General features: G+C 34.2%; 1 long non-coding RNA gene across 1 annotated transcript in view; it reads right to left on the reverse strand.

Moving 5' to 3' along the window:
* Positions 1 to 11,176: 11,176 nt before the first annotated feature.
* LOC118197458 (uncharacterized) overlaps positions 11,177 to 23,850 on the reverse strand; it is a 471,813-nt gene continuing 459,139 nt past the window's right edge. The window contains exon 7 of the long non-coding RNA XR_015038564.1: positions 11,177 to 11,618. This is a non-coding gene — a long non-coding RNA (uncharacterized LOC118197458). The remainder of the gene's footprint in view (positions 11,619 to 23,850) is intronic.

Raw genomic sequence — 23,850 nt, forward strand, 5'->3', positions numbered from 1 at the left:
GCACTCGCACTAGAAATAACTAAGAGAAAAAACGTTACGAGGGACACTTTGATTTTTTTTTTAAAGACAACTTAATAGTACCATTTAAACTTACCGAATATTAGAAATGTTCAAAGTAGTTCTATCTGACATCAATGCACCTTTTGAACCGAAATTTTCCAAGATTAAATGCTTCAAGCCATCCATTTAATCAATGAAAAATACGCTTTTATAGCCTCCTCAGTATCGTCTTAGGAATTAAAACTACGTCCGCTTAAATTTTGTTTTGCATTAAGAAATAGCTAAAAGTTACTCGTAGCAAAATCGGTGGATTAGAGTGGATGCATTATCACTTAGATGTGCTTTTATTTAAGAAATTCAATTGTCAGCCTCGCTCAAGAAGACGCATTTCCATAATGACGAATGAGTTGCCTAGTTTTCATTTCTTGAAAAATTTAACCAGTTAGTTGTAACCGTCTTTTGTTCCTCTAACTTAATTGCTTTGATCATCCCTGTGCTTCTGAAGAAAATGGCATATAGTACCTTTTTCATTGCTCAGTCTTTCCTCCACAGTTGGTTAGGGTCCGCTGTCCGAAAACAGCGCAGCAAAAGCATAGCGAACGAAAACGTCTCGGAGAAAATAACTCAAGTCGAAAACATCATCGTACAAAATATCTTGGAAAAAAAAAAAAAAAAAAAGAAGAAGAAGAAGAAGAAGAAAGCATCGCACTTCTAAAACTACTTTCTGAAAGTTTCATTGCAGTTCTAAAAATTTTTACTAAATATTTTTTGTGACTGTATTTTAAAAATGCAATGTTTTTGAACGGCGATGTTTCATACAATGATATCTTAGAACTGCGATGTTTTTCCTTGATTTTTTTTCGCTCACGATGTTTTGTATGACGGTGTCTTCGCTTTGCGTTGTCTTCTCAGAAACGTCTGTGTCCGCGATGTTTTCACCTGTAACCTAGCGGTTGTCTTCAAATACCGATATTTTACGCTCTTGGCGTGCTGGAAAGTCAAAAAAAAACAATATGTACATTTCATCACCATTCATGATTTTAAAAATAATATGGTATCTATTATCATTAAGTAATTTTAGGGTTTCCTTTATTGATTTTGATATGCCCCGCGTTTTGATGTTCTGTTAATTTATAGAAGACTTAAATAATTCTTTTCATACGCAGTTCTTCGCGAATAATTTTATACACAGCTGCGAATCCAATTCTAAGTTCCCTCTGTATTATATGGTTTGTAGAGCGATTATCATTGATTAACCTTTTCGTATGGCTATTACAGTTGACGAAGGTTTTCCTGAATGTTTTTTATTCAAGAAAGAAATTCGATCTCTACGAAATTCTGCAAATCATCTGAATACAGTGAGCTTTATTTTCTTCCTTTTAAAATTTATTCTACGGTAGATAGACTGCAAATGTTGCCACAAATTATCGTCTTCAGACATAAACAATTTCAAATTTATACATCGAGGGAATATTTTTTTTTCTTTTAACGCATATTGCCTGCCCTTGTCTAAGAAATTTGAAAGTTACCTATGTATAGAGAAAGTTGTTGTTGTTGCTGTTATAAATCTCACTTTTCTGACTAAGTGTTTGGAAAAATAACACTTTCTAGTCAGAAATAAGTAATTATCTCACTGATTGAAAAGGCAAATCATTGTTATTTTGGTTTTCGAGTCGGAGAACATGATAAAACATGAGCACCACATACTGTTTGCAGCACTTGTGTCAGCAACTCGCGAAACTGGATTAAATGTGAATGTCGTTCAATCACATTTTCAGTGCCCATGACTTAGAGAGAATCCGCTAATCATAATTTGGGGAAATTCACTTGTCATTTCTATATGATACTACCTATTTGGCAAGGAATATCTAAAAAGAAGAAGAGGAATATAAACTAGTTAAACGTCCCTTCAGCCATTCGACCTGTTCCATACACCTATTTTTGAAGCACCAAAAGAGTATCAGTTTGGACTGTGATAAAGGAATAAGTGATGTTGGGTGTTTTCCTTCAAATGATTTTGATCCATCGAAAGAGTGATGCGTTGACTCGCTCTAAATCACGAATCACTTTTTAAATTGTTGCCACCAAATATTACAGCCCTCTATTATATTTAAAGAAATTAAATCATGAAGAATCTGCATAAATATATGTATGTTTCTTGCATTGTGATAAAACAACGGTACCTACAGAGATCAAATTTTAAATAACTTATGTCTCCTATCGAATATGGGCATCTGGAAGTCCAAATTTGGAATTTGTTTTATTTCATCTTTTGTAAAGCATTTATGAGTTTCTAATTAAGAAAATCAACGATTTCAAAGCGAGCAATGGCAACACTGTACGAAAAATTATCTCCAGCGCGCGAGAGTTTGTATCTGAGATTCTAAAGATATGCTCTTTTAAATATTTTGTGACATTGCTGTTGAATTGAATGTTATGGTTTAAGTGCGAAAAAATGATATTTGATAAATAAAGTTATCAGGTTCAATGTTTCTTCTAACCTTCTTCGGAAACATACAATGACCTGACTAGGAACAGAGAGCTTACTAAAGCTATGTTCACTAATTGTAGTAAGTAGACAGGATACAGACGAAGGGTATACAAAACCCTTTATTTTTCTTTATATACAATGACTTCCGTACTTCGGAATACAATGACCCTCCACTTGGGGTCTAACGTAAAAGGTATAAAAAATAAAACTAAACTCTAATTTAACTTTAGAATAACACACGTGGAAGATTGGCCTTATAATAACAGGAAGCGTATGTAGCACAGAGACTGTGAACACTACAATACGTTTAATTTATTAAGAGGATTAAAACCTCTGGCCTGGAAGGCAAATAGCAACTGCGTAACTTCTAAGGTAAGCGGCCTGCTTCGAACTCACTGCTTCCTCTCTTTCGCTTGGCAAAAAGGCCACACTTAAATACTTGGCGTTCGCCAGACAAACTTTGCATAAAAACCTTCACGCTTATAATTCTGGCCGGAAGTAGAAAATAAGAAGTGATAATAAAGATTTAAAATAAAATAAACGTCAGTAAAACTTAAGATCCTTACAAAGTTAACACACAAAGCGTTATAATAAAGCCCCTTTGAGCGTGATATAAAATCTGAAAGCTTTCAGAATTTTTTTATCCTTTCTTTGAGTCAATCGGTAGTGTGTGTATTGGTAAATGTATGTTTGTTGGTAAAGGTTATATTGTGTAAAGATACAGTACGTCTTTGACAAGTTTTCGTTAGAAAGAAAATTCATTAGCAAACAAAAGCAAATAAAAAGAAGTATTGATATTAGTAAACTAATGAAAACTGATATTATAAAAGAAAAACACAGAGAAAGTGTATATCGTTTATTTTTCCAAAAGAACATCAAAACTCCAGTCCTTAAAAAAATACGTATCGTGGTTTTTAGTAGCGCATTTCGTTACAGGCCGAAGTTGTAAATTTTTCTATAACGTGGTAAAGAGAAAATTTGCCAGTTTGTGGATGTATGCCAGTTCTATTTTGACTATTAATTAAAGATTTGCTTTTTTTAATTCATAAAAATCTTAGTATGAGATATTATGAAAGTGCACCTAAGTGAAAGGCATTTAATTTAGCTTAGGAATTAAGTTGATACTGAATTAAATTCAAGTAAGAAGATTAAAGCGGCAGTATATGCTGGAAATAAAAGTACATCAGGAAAATAAAACGTAGAGCGATGAAAAGATGACCAACTGGGAAAAATAATAAATGTCTATTGTGCGACGTAAATAATACTTTTCCTTGAAAGTTTTCCACGAAAGTAGATATACCCTAAATTAGTGCAGGAAAAAGCAATGTGTGAAAAATTATAAAAGCCCAATACATTTAAAATGCAAAAATAATCGTATGATGATTAAAATTGAACTAAAATATCGAAAGGAGAGATACTAGCTATCGAATGTAATAGGAAAATTTTTTTTCCCCTCTTTTCTTTTTTTCTTCGTGAACGAAGCAGTGAGTAAGCTCCTAAAACTACGAATGAAAGTTAGGAATTTATTCTAAACTATAAAATGGGTAAATACATTAAGTTCATTTTTAAGTCTTTAGGGCTAGAAACTGAATATAATGTTAAAAACATGTGAAGTACTTAAATTACAAATAAATGCGCGTATTAAAATACAAATGATATCAAACTATATTCTTAAAGCTGAACTTCCGAAAGCTTGTGCGTAAAATTAAATCAAATTTATACAGGTAATCAATTAGCGTCGAAAAATATAATAAGCAAATTAAAAATTATAAGGAACTATCAGACTGAAACCGAAAATTATACAGATTGAAAATGCGAGTGAAGTTCATAACAGTATCTAAAGTTTAGTAAAATACTTGAATTAGTAATGGTAAGACTATGTGAACTATCACAGAATGAAAAGCTGTGCGACAAGTAAGTTAAAATAGAGGTAAATAAGGACGATTCAAGGGATAGCACACGAATAGTAATTAAAAGTTATAAGCATGAAATAAAATGTGTAATTTAAAAAAATTCGATAACCTAAGAATGCTATAAAATTCTAAACGTATGGAAGAAATAAAAAATTCTAGATAAAATAAAATAATTGAATTGGTAAATCTAAATATTAATATTACAGAAAAGAAATAGGGGTATTATGAAGAAAAAAATTTAAGTAAATTAAAATTTGTAATACATTGAAGGTAAAAATTATGAAATTACATCAGAGTTAAAAATTTGCTGCTAAAATTAAGTAATAAAATAAAAGTTACGTGTATGATTATATATGGCCGAAATATATAACAAATAAGTTAAAATTCAGACTATGTTAGAAATTCTAAAGACCTAAAAGTAAAAATAAAATTAAAAGTGATGACTAAAAATTAAATAAAATTCATGCGCCCTGGCAGTTAAAAAGCCGGAAGTACTAACGCGAAGAAAATTGTTAAATAGTGTGCAGATTGAGTGGAAATCAATAATTACAGGATAAAGTAGTCAGAATACTAACAAAAATATAAGTTATAGAGGTTAAAAGTTTTATAAATTCATTAAAATAATCACTTAGGAAATTACCACCGAAAAATGACAGAAAGATTTTCTGTCACTTAATCTCAAATAATATTTAGACGTCATCCTACCAAACCTATGCCTCTTTTCTTACTCGCTCTATCCTCTTTTCATTTAGCTGGATACGTCTTCCGCCTGTGAGGTAATCCCTAATCCGCCGGCGAGTTTGAGAACTTGGCCCTTAACTCTCCGTATCATGCTACTATATGCATTTTTAGATTTGTATATTTTTACTTTAAGCTTGAGAAATTTGATTGAACGAAACACCACACTACGTCTCCAGTAAAAGAAATTTGAGATACATTTAAAGTTCTAGAGAACTGTGTCATGGATCGATCCTTTGATCAATTTATCTTTGTCGGTTCGTTTTCCATCCACTTATGAATGTTATTAGTCAACTCTATTTGCAGGAAATAAACTGGGACACTTATGCAGGTTTAATAATAACATAAGCTATATTTTTTTAATTTTGTAAATACACATTAACCTTTCACAAAGTATTGCTTTTATTCACATTTACATCAAACGCCCAAGTAATACAATGCATCTCTCCGTTCTTAACAAAAAAACAAGACCAACTCTACTCTCGGAATACAGCCAAACTAATTTCAAATTTTTTCTCACGAGCATGCCGTCCTTCTCGCATCAAGTACGTTTCTTCTTCTCGTTGCCAGATATTTTTCCCTCTCCTTTCAGATAAACTGTTTTTTTCACACAAGCATGCCGTCCTTCTCGCATCAAGCACGCTTCTTCTTCTCGTTGCCAGAGTTTCTCCTCTCTCCTTTCAGCTATAAGTCGTTGGTTTAACTGTTCTTCCGGCAGGCTTGGTCGGTAGCATCCTCTTACCGAGTATATGCATGACACGCCCCTGCCAAGAATGAAATTTGTCCTTTCTTTGGGACGTATTTCATTAATCAAGATCCAAGCAAATTTTCTGTACATTACTTTTACACAATACCAACCTCGTACAGTATTAAATAAAACAAAACAGAACAAGCAATAAATTATTACAATCATACAAATAAACAAAGAAAAAGAACCAATCCAATTATATTACTCATATCATATTTGATCCAGACGTGAGAGTGCATCTGCACTTTGTGGCTGGATCCCTGGCCTATGACTAATCCGCAAGTTCCATTTCTGCAATGCCAGAGCTCATCTCGTCAATTTGGGACTTCGAGGAGTAGTTTCATTCAAATATCTGAGAGGGTTGTGATCCGTTATAATTTCTACCTGAGCCCCATAGATCCATTTATCAAATTTATTCAGGCCAAATAAGGCTATCCAAGCTTCCTTCTCAATGCTTGCCCAATTTCTCTGAGTTTGAGAAAGCTTTTGACTTGCAAATGCAATAGGACAATAGTTACCACTCTCGTCTATCTGGGTTAAACAGCAACCTACCGCTAAATTGGATGCATCACAATGGATCTGAAATGGCTTTCCTAAATTTGGTGTGGCCAGAGATGTCTCTTGGCACAAAGTATCCTTTAATTTGTCAAAAGCATTCTGTTCCAACTCCCCCCATAGAACAATATTGGCTTGCCTCTTCTTCGTCAACTCTGTCAATGGTGCCGATATTTCTACGTAACTGGGAATATAAAATCGATAAAACCCCATTAATCCTAAAACCGATCTCACATCTTTTTTGTGACTGGCCTGACGAGTTTTCTAATTGCTTTGACCCTTTCTTCATCAGGACCATGCTTGCCTCCTCCAATTATATGCCCAAAATATTTGATTTTTTTTAGCTGCAAAAGTACATTTGTCCAAACGTACAGAAAATCCTAATTTTTCTAAAGTGTCCAGAACCAGAGAAATGTGTTTCAAGTGTTCCTCAAATGTTTTCGAGAAAATCACCACATCATCTATATATGCCTGAGCATAATCACTATGACTCTGCAAAGCACAATTCATTTCCTTCTGGAATGTCCCCGAGGCTCCTGATAAGCCGAAAGGCATTGTTATCCACTGGTACACTCCATTACATATTGCAAATGCAGTCAAAGGTTTGCTCTTTTCATCCATTCGGATTTGCCAATACCCTTTTCGAAGGTCGATGCTTGTCAGCTAGTTTGCTGCACCCGCCACAAAAATCAATTCCTGCATGTCTTTCATGGAAAATGTTGGAGTTTTCGTTACAGCATTCAATGATCTAAAATCTATACACATTCTAACTGTAGCATCTTTTTTCGCCACACAAACTATAGGATGAGCAATTTCTGACTCAGAAGGTTCAATTAATCCTAATTCTAGCAACTCACGTATCTGCTCATCTACTACTTTGCGGTATACCATGGGTATTCCATAGCAGTGGGGTTTCTTCCTAATAGCAGTAGGAATAAGTTCGATCTTGTGTGTACCTACTCGTGCTGGTTCCACTGGACGTGTAAATAATGTTTGATATTTCCTCAGTAGCCCTAAAAGTTTACTCCTCTGAACTGAATCTAAATTAGACATTTCTAATCCTTCCAGAAATTCAGAAAAACTCTTTTCTCCCTTGTTGACAGGTGTAGATTCAATTTCCCCAAACTCTTCTTCCCCCTCCAAGATAACATTTACTGCTTGGGATCTAACTACATAAGGTCTAATCTTATTCTGATGAACATGTCTTTCGGTCCCATCGGGCATTTGTACTACAAATGAGTGAGAACTTCTCTTTTCCGATATATTTGCAGGACCCTGCCACCTAGCATAAAGCTTGTTATTAGAATCGGGAATCAAGACTATCACCTTATCTCCCACCTTAAATGTTTTTATGGTAGACCTTAAATTATGATAGTGTGCTGTCCTCTCTTGTTGAATTTTAGCTGTGAGCTTTGCCTGCTCCGCTACCTTCTCAATCCTAGCCTTTAGATTTTGTAAATATATAAACAGGAGTTGCATCTAATTGTAAATTTTCATGTTTCCCTGTCCATGATGATTTTAATATCGACAGAGGTCCCTGAGGTGTCCTGCCGTACATGAGTTGAAATGGAGCCACCCTAGTTGTTGAGTTGGGTACTTCTCTATAGGACCACAATACATAGAAATTTGTAAATGCCACCCTCTACCTTCTCCTCTGATGACATGATGCAACATTCTTTTTAAAGTACCATTAAACCGTTCAACTAATCCATTAGCTTGAGGATACCCAGGGGTCGAAAACTAGGACTGGCCCCTATTCGTCTCTCAAATTCTTGAGTCAAATCTGCTTTAAAATTTGTTCCATTGTCACATGCAATTACATTTGGAATACCCGTTCTTGAAAAAATATGTAATAACTCCTCACAAGTCGACTTGCCGGAGAGGCTAGTTAGAGGTATTGCTTCTGCTCATCTGGTATGCTGATCAACTAAGCATAATATATACTTATGACCCTTAGAACTGGGAGGATCAATCGGACCTATCACATCAATGTTTACAATTTGGAAGGGCAGATCTGGCCTCGTTACTGGGGTAATTGGTGTCCTATCAATAGTTTTAATTGGTCTAGTCAACTGGCACTCTTTACATGCCTCGCAAAATTTCTGAAAGTCTAACCTCAGACCTTCCCAATAAAAAGAGTATCTAATTCTCTCCACAGTTTCTTTACCCCCATGTGGCCACTAAACACCGAGCAATGTGCTAACTGCAAGACTTCCTCCCTTCGCCTCTTAGGTACAACTAGTAATTGCCCCACACTTTCCCAAGAATTTTGTCCTTATGAAAGAGAAAGTTATCCACTGTATAATAATTCCCCTTTCCTATCTGAGCATTCTCCCATGCTCCTACCAGAGATTCACAAGTCTCCTGCTCTCTTCTAAATACATCCGCTGTACATAGTCTTCCTGGCTGAGGTTCTTGGCTTTCACTTGATTCCACCTTCCCTTTCTCATTGAGATTCCTTCCCATACTAGAGTTTCCTTCTAGTTTCCCTGTGTTTACCTTCACAGACTTTTCCTTTCTCCTAACCTCTGGGATGTTTGTGGTTTCTTCAGGTAAGTTTTCCACCCCTTCACCTGTGTCATATAACCGACCTATTAATATGGTGAATACTTCCGGAGGAAGCAACATCCTCTGCCAGCGATTCTGCAACTGCACACAAAATCTCTTGATGTGTAACATTAGCACTTTCTCCTACAGTAATACTCAGTGGAATGCTTATTAAAGGGCATTTAACAGCTGAACCAAATATACCTTTCAAATATATACTCGATCCTTCCTTCAGTTGGAGACTTTTGGTTAACTCTTTCTTAACCACCGTAATTTCTGTTCCTGAATCAACGAGTGCCTTCCCTATTGTTCCATTCACACTAATAGGAACCCTTTTCAACTCACACAGCTTATAGTCGTTTACATCCCCTGACTTCCTCAAAGGATCCACACGAGCTACCACAACTTTGTCCTCTAGGATATCATTATCTTGATCTTTCTTTACCCAGTTTACCCTGGCTTTATCCTTTTCCTCATTTCTGTTATATTGCCTAGAACCTTTAATCTGAGGACAGTGCCTTTTAAAATGTGAAGCTGAACCACATACAAAACATGTTAAACCTTTAACGTTCCCTGTGGTTTTCCCTATGGTTTCTGACGTATGCCGACTGCCTCGTCTTTCTTCGACCTTAGGTTTCTCACCTACTGCCTGATTTAAAATCTTAGTTTCACAAGCTTCCCTACGTACGTTGTAGGACTTCCCTTTAGCGGCAAAGAATATGTCACACTCCTTTCCAAGCTCTCTTGGCTTGAACCATGAGTCTCCCTGCCTTATACCTAAGTGTACTGCAGTTTCCGTATCAAGGGTCTGGTAGATTTTGTCCGTTACCACCAACTGATTAAGAACTTCAAAGTCTGTCAACCCCCTTGATTTCACATAATTTTCCCACATGGCAGTAACTCTAGTAGAAAACTGGCCAAAGGTCTCTTCCGAACTTCGTCTTGCCTTTCTGAAATTCTCCAGGCATACCTGAGGTGAAGGTAGAAATTCTTTCAACACAGTTTCCTTTATTTCCTCATAATTCTCATACTTATCCTCGCTTATCAATGTTAATAAACTTGCCGCTTTATCTCCCAAAAGTTAAATCAAAATTTTGGCCTTATACTCATCAGGGACACTTTCATTGACATAAGCTCTTTCTAAACTGGGGAAGAAATAGTCCCAGCCATCTGCTTTACTTGGAACCTTTACTGTCAATAATCTGATTGTTCTCGTTAACACTTCTACTGATCTTTCCTTCCCATTCTTCCCCCGTTCGGGTGTAGTACTCCTATTCGAGTAACGATCCTGGCAATCTACCTTATACTTCTCAATGGCAATCCGCTCCTCTGCCTCTAAATTTAGTTTATATTCCCTTTCTTGCCTTTCCTCCTTTGCCTCCCTATCTGTAATGATAACACTCAGAAGATCCTTTGCTACCTGCTCCTCATAGCTTTCACTAGCAAGAATCTTTTCCCTCAAGTCCAAAATCCTAAATGTAGGCAACACTTCAACACCAAACTCTTATGCAAGGGCGACTAGATCAGCCTTTCTAGATTTGGCCAAAAATGACATTATGCGACTTTATGTTCAACTTAAATTAAAATAACAGAAAATTAAAACTATATCTCCTTACATAAAATTATACATCAAGTTAAATCCTTAGCTTCTGTTGAATCATAAACACATAGTATCTGCATTAAATATGCACAACATCCAAATACTCAATAAATAAAAAAAACATGTATGTTTATATATAAGCATTTAAAAATTAATGCAATCATATCTCATAAATAAAACACAAGCATTACTTAAATTAATGATCATTCACTCATATAATAAAAGATAAATGAACTTGCAAGGTAATTCAAGTCTCATATGATAATCACACTGATAATATTTGTCTTATAAAATACTTGTTAAAGTGTACCTCTACATTAACAGCAAATTTTTCATAAACACAAAAACATAAATAAATCACTTAACGAAAGAACCTGGTAGAAGATAACTATTCCAATTAATAAGCTTCGCAACATTCGTAAGGAATTCACTTGAGCTTTTTCCGAGTCGACAAATATACATCCCACCGCTCCCACCACTGTCATGGATCGATCCTTTGATCAATTCATCTTTGTCGGTTCGTTTTCCATCCACTTATGAATGTTATTAGTCAACTCTATTTGCAGGAAATAAACTGGGACACTTATGCAGGTTTAATAATAACATAAGCTATATTTTAATTTTGTAAATACACATTAACTTTTCACAAAGTATTGCTTTTATTCACATTTACATCAAACGCCCAAGTAATACAATGCATCTCTCCGTTCTTAACAAAAAAAACAAGACCAACTCTACTCTCGGAATACAGCCAAACTAATTTCAAATTTTTTCTCACGAGCATGCCGTCCTTCTCACATCAAGCACGTTTCTTCTTCTCGTTGCCAGATATTTTCCCCTCTCCTTTCAGATAAACTGTTTTTTTCACACGAGCATGCCGTCCTTCTCGCATCAAGCACGCTTCTTCTTCTCGTTGCCAGAGTTTCTCCTCTCTCCTTTCAGCTATAAGTCGTTGGTTTAACTGTTCTTCCGGCAGGCTTGGTCGGTAGCATCCTCTTACCGAGTATATGCATGACAAACTGTTTGCTAAAAAGAATTATAATGAACATTTAGTGTTTGTTTTTAATTACTCATCGACAAACTTGTAATTCATATAGAACGTAAACGCTGTATAAAAGTAATTATCCACACTAACTGGAATCATCCCCGTCTGAAGGTTCCGGCGTGGTATGATTCCAGTTATGGATATCTTTTACCTGTAAATGATTCCTGAAATACTTGTAAATAATTATACCTGTAAAGAATCCCTAATGCATAATTACTCTTGAAAAATAGTGAAATTTTATATTTTCTTTAATTGGCGTTTGTTTTAGGAAAGATTATCTATTTAAAATATATTCTTATTTATGCAAAATAAATATACACAAGTGCTATCTTTCCATATATTTTGACTCCAGACTTGTATATTTAATAATAATAATTAAGTAGATAATTAAAGTAGATAAATCATGCTTTAAACTAAATTCGAATCTAATACTTATAAAATCAGATGCTAGGCTTGTGTCTTTAGTGGCTAATAATGAGAATAAAAAAACCACTATAGTGATATAAATATCATAACTAAAATATTATCAGAGTTGTTATTCATTGCAGCCTCTTCATCGTACAGCGCAAAGCAGCATTATATTAAGTACATACTAGAAATTCAAAATTTAATAATGTATCAAGTTTTGATGGCGAGGAAAATAATGACAATAATTTCAATATTCTTTGATTTAATAAAATAATACTTTTTTTATCCTCCCTTTCTTCGTATGTTGAGCATTGAAATCTTTTCACTGGCACAAGGCCCACTGCGATATTTCCACAGCGGAAGAAATTCTGGAATAAAACTTAGATTTATTTAAGTACAGCGCACTTAGTAAGTCTCATCTTCCTTTTATCAACACAAAAGCTTGCTTAAGGGATACATCATAAATTTTCTTGCAACAATGATTTATGGTATCTTAAACATAAAGCAATTTATCAATTACACCAAATTTCAACAAACTCTCATTGATGAAACTTTACGCCTTCAAGTAATTTTTAAAGGCGATTTATTTTATTTCAGCCCCTACCGTATACATTAAATTTTACGTTGCATGAATATTTTAGCTCTTTTCTATAAAGTTTCTTCAGTATCTTGATTTATTCTACTTGCCCTTCTTTTGTGGTTAATATTGCTCAAACATTAAGTACTACTTATTTATCCCGAGCTTAGATGTATGTTATTTAGATTCTACTGGGTAGAATCATTGCAAAGGGATATTTTGGACATTATTTTGTGTAAGTACCAATGGGATTCTCTAAAGTAAGTAATTCGTTTTGTTGACTATATTTGATGCTTCAAATAAAAGCTTATAATTGTCTAGTACACTTTTTATATTCTTCATTACCAAGCAAAATGTTTTATTTTTAGATAACATACATCCTAAACGGCTTCATTAATACGAATAACGAAGACATATTTTGTATTTTTATTTACCTATTTGTGTCCTTTGATGTTTTTAAAAATGAACTTTTAAATTATAGTCGAAGAATTCTGATCGACTGATTAAGTGTATTGAACGAGTTATAAATAATAATTATGGCATACTATTTAACCTTGAGAATTTTCTTTCTATGTGCATATAATTAAAATAAATTATCCATTTGTTTACTTTTTTCTGTCAACCCAGCCTTACGTGATATTAAACTCACGAGAATTCATATTTCAATCGTTTATTCTGGTCATGAATATTTTGTGAAATATGTATTGGGATATTCGTCGCAGACTTTACCTCTTATTTCACTTAAATATATTTGTGTTAATTATAACTTTCTTTTGATAAGTAATACTGTAATTTCGCATTATTAAGAGAATGCACATTTAGATTCGCAGCTGAATTTCATTTTAAACTTTCCTTATAAAAATTTCCAATAATTCATGGAAGAGAAAACAGGCCACGTGTAAAAACAGATTACTGGGCTTAAAATCCTTTGCTTAAAAGCTTAAAGTTTAGTGCTCCTTAAAACTATTTTCTGTATTACGCAAATCGTTTAATAGTGGTTAAATTCTAATCGAACTCCTAAATTTCTTCTTTTTATAAATTTGAAGCCCCGATGAAATAAAAATACGAGTCTCAGCTGCTTTCATTCCACATATTTTCTCATAAAAAGAAATTTCTTTGAAGTTTGTTTGCTGTGCACTTTCTCCAAAATTCTTCTCTGCGGTACGTCAATGTAAATTTTACATTCCGAATTTCACGCACGCAGGCCTGGAGCTCAAGCAAGCGTATAATTTCTGATCAAGCAACACTCTATTCTACCCCTTCTACCCTAATAACCCATCGCATCCACACCTTAGCGAGAGAAGCAACGCAGACTCCCAATGCCTTCTTAATGGATCCACTCCCTTCCCCTAGTGGCAGAAGCAGCGGAGCACACAGGCGCAAATGGTGGAATCAAAGCGTCGTTAAGACCCTAATCTAATCACTCGGAAAATCCTGAGGCTAAATTAAAACCACCCTACAGAGGAGCAACGTGAAGAAAAATATGCTTATAAAGCATGATTGGAGATTAATGTCCTGAAAACTTAAACTCGAATTGCCCTGCGTAACGACTGGGTGGTCCGTAATCTTTCGGAATTTCTGTGATTCCCTACAACACTCCTAAACCCCAGAATAACTTTCAATTAGCATCAAATGCTTATCTAAAAATATTCTGGGACTTATTATTTTTTATTGCATTGCAAGAACCTGCATCGTCGAGAGTAAATGTGAATGATAAAAATAAATCCCCAGACTAAGGGCTTTTGGGATCCTTTACATCAGTAATAGTTTAAATCTTAAAGTTTATTTTCACTCGAATAAGAGTCATGTCTATGCACATTGTTTAAAAAATTCAAGCAGTGGTTATACGAGATAGATAAGTAAATGTTACTTTGCTGAAAACTTTACCCATATCAAATTAGTAGTGTAATAGATGTTAACGATTTAACTTGAAATAAAGAAATATATTCTATTCTTTTCTTTGTATACTACAGACGGCTTTATTAAAAATATCTCGGCCCAACTAATCCTCCCCCAACATTGAAAAAAGGTTTAGTGGTCGTAACTTCTATATGTTAATAAAACACTATATTATTCTAAACATATTGTTTACTATAAAAGCACTGCTTAATAGCCTTAGTTTAATTGAATACTCTATTCGTCAGAGTTAAGGATATTTTCTTGCATTTCTCCTAAATGTATAGGCTTGAATGTGGGAATAATATGCTACATAATTCTCACTAGGCCTAATCTGTTACGAAATTAATTTCGAGTAGTTGTTACAGGTCAAAGTGAAAGGCCTTTTTTCCCTGAAAGCAAACCCATCATATTCTTTTACTAGCAACATTGATGAGTCTTGTTTCAACTGAAGGAAATTACAAGCAAGAGAAATAAAGCATTCAAGAGTGCATGATGTTATATCATATACTGACCAATGTACTGTAATACAGATGCTAGTGTACTATAATAAATATTTATTTTTATTATAAAGTATATATTTCTTTCAGTATATCTATGTTGCTAACATTAAGAACTTAACAAAATCGATTAAACATTTAGCATTACAGTAATGTTAATAAATGCATTCAGTGCAATCTTGGCACTAAGGAAATGAAAAGAAATTTGTGTAATTTAGTTGATTACGGCAAAGCACACTAGAGCTATCTGCCTAAGGGGAGGGATGCCTTCGTGGAAGACGTTCTAAGGGAAAGTGGCTCGTATACACGTTACACATGAGGAAAACCACGAAAACGCCCATGCAGCAAACCCGTTCACCTGGAATCGAACCCAGGTCAGAACTATCGGTGTTTGGCAATTTTACCGTTAGGGGTCGAAAAGGGGTTGAGTAAAAATAACATCTCAGTCATTTTTAGTTTTTTCCTCCATGATTTAAAAACTATGTAAAATCAAAAGCCTTTTGAGCGTGCATTTGGTTAAACGCATATAGCGCATAATATTCCTTACTTTAATTCCATATTTCTTCAATTTTACATTTAAAATTACTCATTTTATAAGATCTAAATTATGAATTTATTTCAATAACATCCTTGGATTTCCTTTTAGCATAGCCCACCAGCCGCAGAGCGGTAAAGTAGGTGAACACTGAGAGTTCAGTCCAGGATTCGAATCCCAGCAGGGGTAGGCTGGCTGCATGGATCTTTTCATGAGGCACATGGGGGCACACGTTTCAGGGGGCACATGCCTCCATGTACAACGTGTATACTAGCCAGTTTCCTTCAGAAAGTCCTCGACGAAGGCGTCCCTCCTCTTAGACAGATAGCCCTAGCGTGCTTTGCCATAATCAGTAAACTAACCCAAGCCAAAACCTTTTACCATATATGAGGACCATTCTCTTTCAAGTCACCTATTCCAGTTTGTAAAGTTTCATATTACTAGACCAGATACGGTCGTGTTGATTTTTGATATCATTTTATTTACCTGCCCCCGAAGAAATCAGTTTTTAATGTATTCATAGAGGATTATATCGACTAATTTAAATTTTCTCCTATCTGATGTATATAAATTTATCACAGTATCTCTTAATTGTCGCAGATTTTTACAGTGAGAAGGTATGGATGTGTATTTGCTAAAACTGAAGATCAATTAACATAGAATATCCCCATTTACCTATCAGCCTTGAAAACATCTGATTATATTTCAGAGATCTTCTTTAAAGCCAGAATATGCTCACGAATAAATGAACAGCGGTAAATAAATGTATTCATGTAAGTGCATATGCATATGGGTTATTAAATAAAAGTGTGCATATATAAAATACTGAATAGTGCATTCTACTACTTAATTCCCCTATCAGCTTTAGAATGAACAGGAAACAACACGCAATTTTTTAAAAATTAAGCACTGAAGTTTCTTTTGTATATTAGATTAGGTGTTTAATCGTGAAATAAATCTTATTTACATTTTATTGAAATAAATTAGTCTTCCAGGAAATTTTCAAGAAACGGGCCAACAGAGTTAATATATAAAAAGCAAAAGCACTTTAATGGCATCTTAAAAATATGCAGTATACTTTCACAGCTTAAAAGAAGATACCAACTTATGTTAAGATATTCCCTCCTTAATGGTCACAAAATTTAAAAAAACATTTTTCAACGTCTTTTTCTTTTTTTCGTGTTATTGACGAAATGTAGCTTCTTTCTACGGCGCAAAAGGAGCCTGAAATAATATTAATGAACTATTTTCCTCCTTTATTCCTGAATAACAAATCGCATACTGCTGTAAGAACAAGGAAATCAGTTCTCTAAATTCAAAATTTATCTCCTTTTTACTACTAAGAGCGCTTTTCTGCTGGGTAGAAAATTCGCTGTTATCCAACAATACAGTTCCCCCTAGAACGCGGCTTGTCTAGACTTCTTCGTACAGCCATTAATTCTAATTTATTTTGAAGGCTTTGGTGAGAAATGAAGTCGCAATTTTATCGATTTAGGGTAGCCTTTATTGAAAATACAGATTTCAATATTTTGAAAACTTCTGCTGCTCTCGAAAATACTTTTAACGAAGTGTTTTTTCCATAGTTAGCTGCTAAAATATGATTCGAAACAAAATGTAAAACTTGATGAATCAGGATACAAGAAATACTGCAAGTAAACGAATTTCGGGTATGTTTCATTAAAACGTAAGACTAACTTGTCGGTCATGAAGCGATTTTGCACAGGTTCTTGTAAAAGGGAAAGAACGGATCTGCAGCTAATTCTGGAATCGAGCCCAACAGGTTATTTGTTTTAATTTATTTTGTTGAATGAAGGAGAGTAAGTTATGGACTCTTCTTTAATAAGTTCTGTTTCAGAGATGTAAGTTATAGGTCAACGCAAAGCCATTTCAGAAAGAAGGCATAACCGAAATGTAAACTTTATTAACAGGTTTACTATGTAAAACGCATCATCGAAATGCACAAATTAAAATTTCAAATGTAAAAATTTCGCAAGACATTCCAACAGAATTAATCAGAGATTCCGTTAGGGGATATATACAGTACAAGCTTAAATTTTCACAACCACTGTTATTTTATCCTTGATAACAAAGCGCTACTACTCCAGCTCTGCTGATATTGTGACCATCTCCGTTGAGTTCTGGGAAATGTGCTTGGATGAATTCTTAATTAAGGCCTCAAGTAAAGTTTACGTTAAACAACCTCTCCTGCCTCTTAATTCAAAGTGCAAATTTCTGAAAGACAGCTGTAGAGAAGAGAGGCAATCGCATATTTTCCTTCCACATGCTTCTTTCTCACCCAAGAATGTGAAGTAAGCCATCAATCTAAAACTTTTGATGATGCACAGTTTGACTACATTACCTAAGTTAACCTGGAGGTAGAAGTATATTTCTACTTCCATTGAGTTTACAGCGTCAAGGGAAGTAACTAGTACTGCATATAGACGAAATTTCAACTCATGCCTAAAGCATTGAAAATGATGCAAACCACTGTATGAATCGGCAGATTTAAAATAAACTGATCTGACTTCCGAATATCTGCGTTTTGAAATTGCTTTCTACAAAACAAATAAAGCTAATCTTTCTGAATTGTGGTAGTTTTTGTTTTAAGAACAAAGTTTGCTACTAGCTTTCAGCACTAATGTTTTTATGAAATTTATTTATTATTGTGGTAACATTCTTATTTTGGTAACATTTACGAACTTTACTTAAATTAAGTAATTTTATTTATTTACATACAGTAAGATTACTTTCAAGTTCCAACATTCTATTCACACTTCGTTGATCTACATTTAAAAAAAATTCATGATGAACAAAAACCAGCGTAAAAGATTTTGATGTAGCTTGTAAAGACACTTTGACGAATTACAGTGTCAGTTTTTGAGTGGAATTAAATTACTATAAACGACAACAAAAATTCGTCAGAAAATTATTTTATAAAGGAATACGTTCGAAACTGAGGTCTGAGAATGCAGCGCTGTTAATGATGATGTCAATTATTTCCCCCAGCCTCAGAAATTAATTTCACAGTTAACTACAGAAGCACACTCATTCAGCCATTCTGCTACATCCAGCTGACCATGGTAAGTCTCGAGCCGTCCATTGCCTTTCCAACGGAGTTCGTGTAGCAAGTGGACACTAAGCCATTTCTATAAAGTATCTATTCCGAATCGCTTTACTCATAATTAGAATGCGAAATAATGATTCTTCCTGCAACGCCAAGTCTTAGGCTTCTATTCAAGCTGCAAATTGATGCAGCACGGGAGGAAGGGGAAATATTTATTTATAAATTATTTTCAGACTTAGTTCAAAAAATTAAATACGTAAATACAACAATCCAATGTATGGAAAAATAAAAGTATACGTAAAAGTCCATTAATGATTCTTTTCAATTAACAGAACAGAGTCAAAAGAAAACATGTAAAGCAGAAGCAATCGAGCAAATGAAAAATAATAAACGAAAATTTGATCTAAAAAATATAAAAATGAACTTTTTTAAAATTTAGCTAATTTAGCTATTTTAAAATTTAGCTCTACTGCTAAAATAGAGAAAGTTGTAGAGGACTGTGAAAAAATATTTAATTTTTTTTTTTTTTTTTTTTTTTTTTTTTTTTTTTTTTTTTTTTAAGAATAAGCAAATGAAGTCGAAGAAGCTAAATAATTCCGATGAAGTCATGGCAGTGTCTCGTATATTGTGAGCAAAATTGTGAGAAATCGTAGAGAATGTAAAAGAGAAATTTAGCAGAAATGTTATAAATTATACGTAACCTAAACTACAATAAGCGCGGAAAACTCACTTAACTTAATATAGAACTCACTTAAACGGGCTTTCCTGAGACTTGGAGGCTGAAGTAGGTCCATTTTGTTAATAACAATGATTATGTAATTATTAGACAGTCTTAATCTAAAATAAAACTAATGATTCATTGCAAGAATTTTGACAAACGGTTTATTCAACTGTGGAATTTTGCTACCTTTTGGCATTTTAATTAATAAACTAAGCTCTTTTGGAAAATCATCGCTGTTCTGACAAATACTTTTGATTCTTTTTGTTTGATTAATAATAGTGTTAGCAATACTTTTTCTCGAGATATTAGATTTCCAATTAATTAGTTTAATTGTTAATTAAAAGAGGGTGGAAGACAATCTTGAAAAAATGATAGATTTTTTTCCCTTAAAGAAAAGAGAATTTTAGAGAAAGAAATGAAGAAGTTGAAACACTTCTGAATTTATGTAAATTAATCTCCTAATAAAACTATTAATGTTTTATTTGTTGGGGAGCAAAATTTTCTTATTACTCTTGCAATAATTATCAGAAAACGTAATAAATATATAAATCTTACTTTAAAAATTATCTTGAAATTATAGGGAATGTGAAAAGTTTAAATATCAAGCTATAATATTCAGAATTGGTATTAATTAATAATTTTACTTTTGTTGGTAACTGAATAAAAACTTAAGTATTTTAAGTAGTAGTTAGATTTTAAGAAATAAGAATAATGTGCATCTTTAAACGTGCATATTTGTGTGTTATACACCCAAAGTGCAGAATAAAACAGATTTGTGAGACGCTTAAAGCAGTTTTCAGAAATGTAGACCAGAATTGTTGTGAAATGTGCTTGCCAGTTTTCAACTTACAGAACTAAAACTCAAGCTTGAAACATACGAAGTAGTTAGAAAGATGAATTTTAATGGATATTAATTTATTGTTTCTCAGATAAACTTCATAACCCTCTAAAGATTTTACTATATATTAGCATTACCTTCATTACTTGCGTTTAAATGTACTCTAGATATCTAATTCTAATTTTCAACATTTCAATATAGTGTTATATTTTATATTTGCTTATTTATTTTTCAGCAAAAAATTCAGTTACTACAACATTGAAAAAGCCAGTTCATCTCATCGTCGTTAAAGTTTGTTCTAAGTTTTCACTGTTGGTATGCAACGCCACCTATGGATAAAAACAGGAACTTAGTTAAATAAATAAAGTTTGCTTGGATATCGGCTTTATTTTCTTTTCTTACTGAATTGCGTACAAAGATCATTAAGAAACTCAAATTGCTTTTAAAAACTCTTTAAAATATAATCAATCTAAGCGTACTTACTCATTTATTTACTCATTCTCAGATATGAAATACATCAGCATATTTATTTAAGAAAATAATGCAAAGAATTAATGAAAAGGAAACATGAATGATTTTTTTTTTATTTTCCTATATACCCAAGTAATTATTAAATATTTTGTAGCTAATAAAATTCTTTTCAGTAAGGAGAATGTTTTTAACACCGTTTTAAATTATTTGTTGAAAGGCTCCTTTCTGTAAATTATTTCTGTGATGATTACGAATATTTCGGAAATTGTGTAAAACGTACTGGCAAACTTTTTCATAGCAAGCTGTGGGTGAAAATTAGAAATTTTCAGGAAAATATTAAAATTTTATTCAAGCTTTAATTAGTTATTGAAAATACTGAAGTATGTTTTTTCTGCATATTTCAGCTGTTTGCAGAATTGTCGTTGAAAGCCAAACGAGTAACTAACTAAGGATTTTCTTTCTTTTTTAATATAGAATCGTAATCATCTTTAATGGTTAAATTAATATTCTGCTGAGATAATAGGAAAAAGAAAACCACCTAACAAAAAGGAATATGAAAAGCCATGCAAATACCATTTCCTTCACTCAGAACTATAAATTTATCTCATGAATTCTGTACTAATGTTTCATTTTAAGTGATATTATTATTGAACAGATGTAGCTTCCCGTTTCTATATTTTAGGTTCAAACAGTGTTAAATTTGGCCTCATTAATATTTTAGAAATTAGCAAGAATTAAAGACATAACTGGAAGAAGATATTCATTTGATCTTATGCTTTCTTGCAGTGTAGTGGTTAATGTATTAGTATGAAGACCAGAGTTCAATTCCTAACTAAGAGAATGAATTTATCAATATTCTTCGCTTTTAGATATAGGAATAAATCTTAATGTATGCACGGTAACGTGCCTTTATAAAGAATTTTCTGCAAGGAACTGTTAAATATATATTCGAAGAAAAGCACCAGATAGCTTGAAGTCAAAAACGTTGTTTGAACAAGAAATTAATCTACCTAAACTCTTTCATTTTACCTTTAAGATTTGTTTTGGTTGCTTCTTTAACTGCCTACGACAAAGCACACGAGGACTGTCTGGTTAGAGAAAAAGGGTGTTTCGTAAAGAATTTTCTAAAGGAAAACTGGTTTGCATTTAAGTTACACTTAGGAAAATCACCGGAAATCTCCATGCAGTTAGTCAGATCGTTAGAATTCGAACAATTGCGGTATTCGGCACTCACTCGACCACTTTTGTTTCTTGAATTACTTGAAATTTTAATTCTTAATAATATTAATGTTTTATGAATTAATTAAAATTCTAATAACACAGGCCTACAATAAAGGAAAATCGAAGATTTTAGCTGTTCTTTATATCACTGCAGATGCTGAATTCGAAGATAGAATAAAAAATTATATGTCACATGCCACTTTTTTCCTCAACTTGACTTCTTTTCGGGTACTAGGAATATTCATATTTGTTCATTTTAATTATAAAATACAGGTCTAGTTAATTTTAAAGAAATTTTGATAAACAAGTAAAATATATGAGCAATTGGATAAGAATCCTTCATTGTTAATTTTACTGCCATTTTTTTTAATTAGTAAACATTTTCATAACTTTTCTTCAAAAAAGATTTAAAACGGTACTTTTGCATAAAGGAACAAGTATACATGTTGGCTACCCTATACATCTACAAAAAATTACGAAAATTGTCTTTGTGGTCAGTGTTTGAGCACGTAAAATACACTAGTGAAATAAATTAAGAGAATTTTCATACTTTATTGAATTGCATGAAAAGAACTGAAAGAAAAACTAATGCTTCTAGATAAAAATGCATATCTTGTACGGCAAATACGTAAGCGTACGCGTGTGTGTAGGCGAAGCCAGCAGAAAAACAGCTTTATAAGCGCGTGGAGAGTAAGACGAATTGCGTTTGTTAGCACACTTCGGCGAATTTCTTGGTGTTATCTTGCAGCAACCGGTTAAATTCACATCAGAACAGTAAAAATGAGTAACCACCAACGTTTAGATGATGGAATGAGATGGCGAATTGTGGGGAGGCTAGAGGCAGGCCAGTCGCATGTACAGATATCCAAAGAGTTTAATTTAACGCCTAGCTTCATGTGTAACCTATGGAAACAGTTCCAGGATACCGGATCCATCGAGAGAAAGCCTGGGCAAGGTAGTCAAAGAGCCAGGATGGCCAGGGAAGATCGCTATTTGTCCATTTTAGCGAGGCGTAACAGAGAAGCTACAACTTCTCAGCTCTCTCGGGACCTGTATGCAGCCACAGAAACCCGTGTAACAAGGGTGACTGCTTCCAAAAGACTGAATGAGAGAGGGTGGTTTGGCAGGAGACCGCCTGTTTGCGTCTCGCTCACGTCTACGGACAGGAGAGTCCGGTTAGCATGGTGCAGGCAGCATAGTGATTGGAGTACGGAGCAGCGGGCGACCGTTCTGTTCACCGACGAGTCCCGTTTTAGCCTAAACACCGATTCTCGCCGTACTTTCATATGGAGAGAGCCAGGGACCCGCTACCTACCCTCTAATGTCCGCGAAATCAACAATTATGGCGGTGGCGGTGTAATGGTCTGGTCTGGGCAGGCATCATGTTGGATGGCCGCACACCTCTCCACGTCTTTGACAGAGGCTCTGTGACTGGTGTGAGGTATAGGGATGAGGTCTTGAAGCCCTATGTTCGCTTTTTCCGGGGTACAGTGGGCCCCGAGTTCATCTTACAGGACACATAGAGCTGTTCTTGTCGACGAATTTCTCAAGAGTGAGAATATTCGCCGGATGGATTGGCTAGCCAGGTCTCTAGACCTCAGCCCTATAGAGCATGTCTGGAACGCTCTGAGGAGGGCAAGTGTAACTCGCAACCCCCTTTCGAGAACCATCCAGGAGCTGAAAACAACGTTGCTGAATGAGTGGGACCAATTGCCACAGGCACTGATAAACTGCCTTATTTCCAGTATGACATCACACTGCGAGGCCTGTATGGCTGTAATAGGGGACCATACCCCTATTAACCCATTTCTTTTGTCTCTTCTGCGACCGCTGTTTCAGACATTCAGACTCCCATGAGTGTTACACACGAACATGTGTGTCTATTATAAATGTTGGATGTTTATTTTGTTTGTATTATATCAACCTACCTACACACCAAATTTTATTAAAATCTGTCCTGTATTTCTGGAGATCGTAGATTA

This window comes from Stegodyphus dumicola, chromosome X1 (assembly GCF_044657685.1).
Source record: "Stegodyphus dumicola isolate Sdum_Otavi_A_Nest chromosome X1, ASM4465768v1".
Classification (NCBI taxonomy): Eukaryota; Metazoa; Arthropoda; class Arachnida; order Araneae; family Eresidae; genus Stegodyphus; species Stegodyphus dumicola.